The sequence below is a fragment of the Pituophis catenifer genome, unplaced genomic scaffold (genome assembly GCF_029215685.1).
Source record: "Pituophis catenifer annectens isolate HBS135680 unplaced genomic scaffold, rPitCat1.0.hap2 SCAF_19, whole genome shotgun sequence".
Lineage (NCBI taxonomy): Eukaryota > Metazoa > Chordata > Lepidosauria > Squamata > Colubridae > Pituophis > Pituophis catenifer.
This window is the reverse complement of record NW_027256899.1, coordinates 1,067,765-1,077,159: the sequence shown is the minus strand read 5'-3', so window position 1 is coordinate 1,077,159 and position 9,395 is coordinate 1,067,765.

The following is a 9,395-nucleotide window of genomic DNA, read 5'->3' as shown; positions in this document are numbered from 1 at the left end:
GATATAACACCATTATGATATTGGAAGAATTGTTAACGGTTCTTTTATTAGAAAGGAGATATTCTTTCCATTTAGATAGTATGCAGGAGTCAAAGAAAATCATATCTATATGTTTCATAATTGGAAATTGTTGAATGACTGGAATTCTTCTAGCTCCCTTTCCTTTCAGCTCAATAAATCTTGCTAAAGAGAACTTTGTAGAAGTCATTTAGAGGAATTTGATGTTCAGGAACAGCTACTGAATGTGACATCTTATAGAAATAATTGAGGCACTTGTTCCTACAGCTAAAAGTGTGTGCGTGAGAGAGAGAGCAGGAAAAGAGGCCAGGAGGAAGCTGTGGGAACCAGCCTGGTTGCCTGATCATCTCTGTGAGAATGCCAGAATGATGTGAAATGCCATGTTTGACTGGCTCTCAGCTGAAGAGGGAAATCTTCATCACTCTTATATAATTCTTTCTTGATTTCCTCATAAAAGCCTCCTTTGCAGAAAGAATTCAGCAGAACAGCTGTCTGGGATTTCAATTTGGGATTGTTTTTATTTTGGTATGTACTTCACACCAAAATAATAATAAAAAAGTAAATAAAAAAATAAAATGTGTAAAGAAATTTCCACTGTGTTTTTTTTTTTCTTTCCTCAACCAGAGAAATAAAATAGCGGTTTTCAGGCCTTTAATTTTCCACCCTACAATTTCTATCTAAAGCATTTTCTCTGCTCCTCTTCCAAGCTTGTCTTGTCTGTGAAGGGCTGGACAAGATGCCCAGAGAAAGGGGACCTTGAGACTCTCTCCAGAAGATTGAGGGAATCCTGTCTAAAGGCAGCCGCATCATTGATCAGGTCACAAATGTTCAATGCTGCATAATATTCATCCAGGTCCAAGAAGGGGGGGGGGCTTCCAGATTTCTAGGAAGAGGCACCCATGGAAGCTGTTCTGCTCTCGAAACATAGAGATTGCTGATCAATTGGGAATCAATTTTTATGTTTCAGAATGGCTCCCAATTATGAGTAGAATCCCTTTGCAAATTTTATTTTAAGGAGATAAAAAAAGCTCTGATGGCATCAGAACAAGGTCAGTCTAAGATTCTGTCAGAATGTTCATGACTGGGAAGACACGATAACAAAGTCAGCCAATGAATAGGCATAGCAACTAAATCAGCCAATTGAGAGCTGAGACAGACTGGATCCAGGGCATGTCTTAGTCTGCAGCTTCTGAGTCTGTGCAGAGAAAAGAAATTGAAACCAGTGTGTGAACTTGTCTGCTGTTCTGAGCTGAAATGAAACTGTGAAACTGTATTGTAAACTTACTTAATGTATTATTATTGTATATATAAAGAAGTTAATGAATCCAGCTGAATCAGTTTCTGTGTGCTTCTGGATTTGATTTTCGTAAGAAACTCTGATAGATTCACAGTAACCACACAAATATCTCTGGTTCTCCCACAAGCAGAAGGCAGAGAGACTTATGGCTTTGCTCAACACGGAACTGGTCTTTTCCCACAATTTCACTTTCCTCCATCACACCACACAATATTGGACACATTAATCTGAGAAAATATTTCCAAGTTTCATACCCCCAATCAAAAAGTACTAAGGCGGGACTAGAACTCAAGAGTCTCCTGGGGATTGGCCCAAAGTCACTCGGGAAGATTTCATGCCTGTGGGAAGATTAGAACTCAGAGCCTCCTGGACCTTGGCCCAAATTCCCCCAACTGGCTTTCATGCCTAAGGCAGAACTAGAACTCACAATCTCCCAATGATTGTCTCAAAGGCGCCCATTTGGCTTTTATTTTAAAGCTGCTTTGAAAACTTTAGTGAGGGGAGCAAAGGCCCTTGTCTGGCTTTGGTTCTCTGCACCCTCCCCGGGCACTCCTGCCCCCCCTTCTTCCCCCCCAGCACCAAAGGCTCCTCCTGCAGCTGCGCCTCCCTTCTCCCCTCCCCCCTCCCCCAACAGACAGCTGTCACTCAAGCCCCTGTCCTGCAGCGGCACCCTCGGCAGGCAATCCGCCTGAGCCGCCTCCTCGTCCCTGCAGAAGCCGCCTCGGGGCTTGTGCGGGAGCCTCGCCAGGGAGCCGGGTGGGAGGGCGAGCACTGCGGAGGGGGCGACGGGGAAGACGGTCATGGGAGGAAGGGATCGGCCACCACCGGAATCCGGGCCAGGTTGGTCTCCGGCTAAGGTTGCAGCTGTCGGGCGGGGGAGAAACAGCGCCCGCCTCCAGTCCCCGAGCAGGAGAGACGAGGAGGAGTGGTAGCAGCAAAGTTGGGGGCTCTTGGAAGGAAGGGGGGGAGGGAAGCGACTCTGTGTGTGGGTGTGTTTGGGTGTAAATGCCCCCTTTTGATCTGCATCCAGGTAAAGGGGCTTCCCTTGTCCCTCCCGCCCCCCTTAGTCGCTTCTCCACTCTTCGTCCGACCCGGCCCTCCTCCTGCGGCACTCCTCCTGCCTGGCAGCTGCTGCCCAGAAGCCCCGGAGGTCCCTCCCCCCCAGGACTGAGAAGCCCCCTTCCTGCCTCTGCCAAGGGCTGCGCTGAGGCCCCGCCCAGACCCCCCCCCAAGACCCGCATCCTCTGTTCTGGGGAAGCTGCGGGGGCGATGGGGAAGCTCAGCCCGTCTTCAACCCCCAACCTCCAGGCGGCAACATCTGGGCCAGGCGAGGAGAGACGAGAGGCGGGGCCCCCCAGGTGCGGAACCTCCCCCGTTACTCAGAGACAGAGGCGCTGAGTGGAGGAGGTGGTGGGGGGATGAGGCCATTCAAGGGAAGCCTGGGGGGGAGAGAAAATGGGGGGGAGTCGGTTGATTGGCGGCTCAGCGTGATGCATCCTCCGTGGGTGGGAGGCTGAAGGGGCGACGGCAGGCGAAGGCTCCTCTCCAAAGAGCGGGGAGGGGTTCGGGAAGCGTGCCGCAAAGGCTTCAAAGGCAGCGGAGGGGCTGCGTGGCTGCTGTGCCTCAACCTACTCAACCTAGTAGACACACGGATGGATGGATGGATGGATGGACAGCAAAGCGCCTCCTCACCCCCCTCTTGCCTTGCCCAAAGACACAGCCGTGGCGGCCGCCCCTTGCGTGTCTGTTACAAGGAATGGTGGATCAGGCCCAATAAAGAGACTTGAGTCATCAAGTAAAATATCTCTCCTTTATTTGCAGGTTCATCATATCATCACTTGGTTACATTAGTATCTGAGGAACAAGGAGGAGTGTGCACACCTTTTATATCTGTGGGCGGGGATTCAGGTAAGGAGGGGTCTATGGGAGGAGCTGGCCAGGTGGGTGTCTGGGTTAACCCCTGCACTACTGAGCTATAGCTGATCCTAGGCACGGGTAGGGCATTTATACCTGACAAATCCCCCTCTAAATGCCTGACCTGTGTCTGTAAGCCTGACTGACTGTGTGGTACCTTGAGGCGGATGTTGAGCTTAGAAACTAAGTGTGAGTGTTGTTTGCCTTGTAGAGGTTTTGTAAGTATGTCTGCGGTCTGTTCTTCTGTGTCGCAGTGTATGGCCTTTATGAAGCCAATTCTGGAGAGCTGTCTCACGTGTTTATATTTTATGTCTATGTGCCTTGACCTTTGCCCTACAGCGTCGGACATGGATATTTCTATGGCGGCCTTGTTATCCTCGTAGATATTTATTGGGTAAGCTGGTTCTCTCCACACGCTGGCGAATAGGTCGTCGAACCAGATGAGATTGTTGGCAGCTTTGGAGAGGCATATGTATTCGGCCTCAGTGGTCGAGGTTGCCACCAAGATTTGTTTGCCTGTGTACCAGTGTACGGGACTGTTATTTAAGTAGAATATGTACCCAGACGTGCTTTTCCAGCCTTTGGCATCTCCGGCCCAGTCAGCATCAGCGTAGCAGGAGAGGATGGGTTCGCTGGATTTTTCAGGCTCTAGGGTTAGGCATGCATTGGCGCTTTGTTTCAGGTATCTTAGCAGTCTCTTCACCGCGTCCCAGTGGTATGTGGTGGGTTTGCTCACGTGCCTGGACAGTAAATTAATGGATAGAGCAATGTCCGGTCTTGTCCAGTTAGCGATATACAGGAGGGAGCCTATGACTGACCTGTACAGCGTGTTGTCTCCAAATTTGGGTGATTCATCATGCATGTTTTTTAGGAAGTCCGCCTGCATGGGTGAATCACATCCCTTGGCGTCTGCCATGTTGCACTTATGGAGTAACTCTTCTATTTTCTCTTTCTGTGACAGTTGGAAACCTTTTGGTGTTTGGTTGACTTGTACCCCCAGGTACCGGTTTATCCTTCCAAGGTATTTTAGGGTGAAATGCTCGCTCAGCCTGCTGGCGAAGGTGTTGCGGTTGGCTTCGTGTTTGCTGATGTATAAAATGTCATCCACGTAAACTAGGATGTATTCTGGTGAGTCCCCCTCTTTCCTGGTGAAGAAACAGTTGTCAGCTATGGTTGCCGTGAATCCCATAGACTTCAGGGCCTCTACCAGGCATTCGTACCAGCGTTTGCCTGATTGCTTTAGTCCGTACAGGCTCTTATGAAGTAACCAGGTGTCCCCTCTGTTGGTTTCTTTGCTGTGAGGGGCTCTGATGTATATCTCTTTGTCTAATTTGGCGTGCAGGTAGGCGGTCTGCACGTCGAACTGGTGCACCTCCAGCCCTAGCAAGGATGCGATGACCAAGGCGCTTTTGACGCTCTCTGTTCTTACGGTGGGCGAATAGGTGTCTGTGTAGTCCTCCGGAAACCTTTGAGCAAAACCCTGGGCAACTAACCTTGCTTTGGATAGGCTTTGACCGCCCTCTAAGTTCTTGACTTTGAAGATCCATCGGGTGCCTATTGTGTTCTTGCCCTCTGGGACTTTGGTGGGGTTGTATACCTCCAGCTTCCTCAGGCTGTCCAGTTCTTTGGCCATGGCTAACTCCCACTTTGCCCTCTCCCCCTGGGGTAGTCTCAGTACCTCTTCGTAGGAGTTTGGCGTAACGTGGTTCGTGTGCACGTGCATCACGTAATCATTTAGCCTTTTTGGCAGCTGGTTTCTGGTTGACCTGACCGGTCTGGTTGCTGTCTGCTCAGTGTCATGCAGATATCTGGCCTCTCTTTGTGTCAGTGATTCGACACTTATCTTGGGATGATTCTCTTTCCATCCCTCAACCTTGATGCCTTGGAGGTCGGGCTTGGGCCTGCTCCTTTCCTGTCTACCCACTGTCTCGTTTCTGTTTTGAGTTTGCTCGATTGGACTATCCTCCCGCTCGGTGGGTACCTCATTTAAGTGTATTCTGGACCAGTTGGCTTGCTCATGGAATGCCGCTGTTCTAGAGATCACAAACCTATTATTGCTGTCCACAAACCTGAAGCCCTTGGTTCCTGGCTCGTATCCCATAAACCTGAGCCTTCTGGATACCTTATCCCCTTTCTTGCGCAACTGCTTGGGTATGTGTACATCAGCAGTTACACCGAACACATGTAGGTGTGCTATCTGTGGCTTCTTGTTATACATGATCTCGTATGGTGTTTTGTCTATCACACTGAACCATGTTCTATTTAGAGTGTAGTTGGAGTAGACCAGGGCTTCAGACCAGAAGTGTTGGCCAATGCCCGCGTCCTCTAAGGCGCACCTGATCATCGTTTGCAGCGTGGAATTCCGTCGTTCTACGACCCTGTTCTGAAAGGCGGAAAACGGGGACGACGTAAAGTGAATCACGCCTTTGGACCTGAGCCATTGTGAGAAGTCCTTGGATAGAAACTCAGACCCTCTGTCGGTCATGATTTGTTTGATCTGTTTGTTGTTTTGGATTTCTACTCTTTTATAAAACTCTTTGAATTTTTGGAAGGCCTCATCCTTTTTTCTTAAGGTGTAGACGAAGCCATATCGACTATAGTCATCCACTATGGTGAGGAAGTACTTTTTCTTATAATTTATGGATGGCCTTAGTGGCCCTACCAGGTCCATGTGCACTAAGTCGAATATTTGTTTGGCGGCACGTAACGACTTCTTGGGTCTGGGTTTTACCTTTAGTTTTGAACACTTGCACACCGAGCACTCGAGGTAGTTTTCACAGTTTTTTATTATGACACCCTCGGTACAATTGGCCATTTTCTGTATCACGGGAAAACTGGCGTGTCCAAGCTTCCGGTGCAGCAGATGGGCACAGTTGTCATGCATTGGTTTGCCTATTGAGGGCCTCTTTTGGGTATGTTTGTTGTGTTGTGTTTCTGGTGTCGTGTTATCATCGTTGTCTATCTCTCTCCCGCCTACCTGTTCACCCTCAGTTCTGCTTTGGTCAGTGTCTTCTGCGTTCTCTGAACTGGTGTTTATGCTGTGGGTGTAATCCTCATAGAAAGTTATGTAAGGTAACCCTTGGTTAACGGTTACTCTCCCTACATCTTCCCCGTCCTTGCTAACTTTGACATTTCCTTTTGTGAATATCACCTCAACCCCAGATTCCTTGCTAAGCTTTACTGCGGCCAGGATGTTGTGGGGTATCTCCGGGACTAGCAGTACCCCCTCTATTTTCCCTACGCCTGGTAATGTAATTGTCCCTTTGCCTGTTACTTTAACCTGGTTTTGGTCTGCAACTTTGATCGAAAAATCCTCCCTCTTGAATGATGAGAGTAGTTTCTGGTTGTATGTGGTGTGGTTGGAGGCTCCCGAGTCCAGGAGCCATGAGCTGGTGTCTTTGTCGTGGTGTGTGGTGTGTGTGTGCTCCCCTATCCCATATAGGGACCCTGTCCTGCTGTCGCGTGAGCTGTCCCTGTTCCCCCTCTTATCCCTGGGAATGGGTGAGCCTCTACGCCTATACCTTTCTTCGGATGTGTGCCTTTCTGTTTGTCTGTACCTATGCTCTGGCCTGCCTCTCTCCCTATAGTTCTTGGGGCAGTCCCTTTTTATGTGTCCCCTCGACCCGCAGATGTAGCACTCGGGTGTGTTGTGTTGTTTCTCTTGGAAGACTACTCTCTTCTCACTCTTGTGTTCTCTGGGAGGGCCGGGGCGGTTCCTCCTCAGATTATCTTCTGCGATAAGCTTGTTGGATAGCTTCTCCACAGATAGCATCCCTAGACTAACGGTGTCTAAGTGTGTCAAGAAGTTATTCCACGAGTGGTCTAAAGAGTTGATCATCACGCTTTTCATGATCTGATCGGAAATAACTTCCCCCCTAAGGTGTAGCTCTGCTCTGGTACCGCTCAATGACACTAGGTGCTCACTCATGGGGGTCCCTGGTTTTAGCCTGGCGGAAAAGAAGTCTTTGGAAATTTGGGTAGTGGTGGACACACTCTCACTGTAAAACAACCCAAACATTTTCCCTATAATTTCTGAAACCGTGAGGTTATGGCCTATACAGTGGTAAATTGTGGGAGATATGCTGGCAATCAAAAGATAGAATGCCCTATGGTGCATGCAATCCAGCTCTAAAGTCCATGGCCTCTCTGAGGGGTCATTAATAAAATGAGATATATTTTCTTTCAGGAATACTACCTGGAGCTGCTGTGACCACTCTAGGATATTACCCCCATCCATCCTCAACTTGGGAAAGTCAACAGGTAAGTTCTCAGCACCATTAGTAAAATTACTTACTGCTGGCTGCTGTCCATGGTTCCTTATGTGCCTATAGCAGCAGTAAGGCATGGGAACGCTTGCCGGTAGTTTAAAAGTCCCGCTTTGTAATTTTTTTCTTTTTTCTTCCTCTAGGCGGAAGAGCGCATGCGCGAAGTTCATTTCAGCTTCGCCGTCGCCGAGGAAGGACCTGTTCATCGCGGCTCCGCTGTAGAGGCCTCTGCCGGTCGGGTAGGCCTCGGCTTCGGCCTTGGGGGTCCAGGTGTGCTCCGGAAGGCGTCGTCCAGCAGCTGCTTCTCCGGAATGAAGATCCTGGCGGTGCTGGGGCTCCGGCGATGGATGTAAGTAGCTGCCCCAATCCATGCGGTCCGGGGTGCGCGGCCTGGGCGATCGGAGGCGCGGTGTCCCTGGGGTGCGAAGGTGGGCTGGCGAATCGTCACGGGCGTCGGTGGCTCTCAGGTGGGTGCTTCGTCGCCCCTCTCCTCGTCTTCCCTTTTGTTTTGGCCTCTCCGGCTTCTCCTTAGTGATTTTGAGGCCTGTGCTGAAGGCGGCGGCAAGGGTCTTCATGGCCCTATCCACTTGCCGCTCGCTGGGGGTGTACCAGGGGTCAGAGTCGGATTCAGTCCTCTCTCCCCGGTCACTTTCATCATTGTTTATGGTCCGGCATTTTTCGCGCGCCGGCCATTTTGAATTCTGTTCGCTGATTGGTTGGGGGTCGGCCATCTTGTCCGAGCACGTGGACAAAGATGGCCGCCGTTTCAAATTTTGAGCGGGGCTTTGGGGCTCGGTGGCCATTGGAGGTGCCCTTTTGGGTGATCCACTCACCGAGTCCAGCTCCTCGAGTTCTGAGTCCGAGCCCTCTTCGCTCCTTGCCACCTCGCGGTCGATTATGAAGCTCCGCAGGTCGGCAAGGAGGTTCTTGTCACCGGCTCGCTCTTTCAATAGCTGCAGGACGTCGAGTCGCAGCTTCTCTTCCTCTTGATCGTAGTGGTGGGCCCTTTTTCCTTTCTCGATCTCCCCCCTTTCCTCCGTCGCGGTGGCTTTGGGGGTGGTTGAGGTCCCTGCCTTCCCTGGCGAGTCCGATGGGTTGCTTTCCCGTTGCTTCGGGGGTGTCGCCATTCTGCAGGTAGGTATGGGTCCTTATCTTGTGGCTTGGGATCTCTGGGCCTTACCAACCATCCTCTGCTACCATTTTGTTACAAGGAATGGTGGATCAGGCCCAATAAAGAGACTTGAGTCATCAAGTAAAATATCTCTCCTTTATTTGCAGGTTCATCATATCATCACTTGGTTACATTAGTATCTGAGGAACAAGGAGGAGTGTGCACACCTTTTATATCTGTGGGCGGGGATTCAGGTAAGGAGGGGTCTATGGGAGGAGCTGGCCAGGTGGGTGTCTGGGTTAACCCCTGCACTACTGAGCTATAGCTGATCCTAGGCACGGGTAGGGCATTTATACCTGACAGTGTCCCCCTCCCTTTGCACCCGGGGAAAGTTGGACAAGGACACCAGCCCCCCACATGAAAGTCCTCTCCTTGTAGGGTATGTATGGTTCCTTCTGTGCCAATGTCTTTAAACCTTTCTACCCCAAGCAGGCTGGGCAGGTCCTTATCCACGATTGTTAGTGGCCCCTGAACGTCTTGAATTTCACAGGGGAAAATCCTCTTCCCAGGACTGGGATGCTCTTTCCTTGATCATGGGGCTGCCTTCTTTATAGTTGCCCAGGAGACTATGGAGATCTAGGATCCACCATCTATCTCCACACTACACGGCTCTTCCCCAATCTGTACTGTGATGTGCATTTTTTCTCTCTCTAGGCATCAGAATGCCCTATTATTCTGTGCTCAAAGGCTCTCTTCGGGAGGAAATTTGTACAGGCCATTGAAACTATCT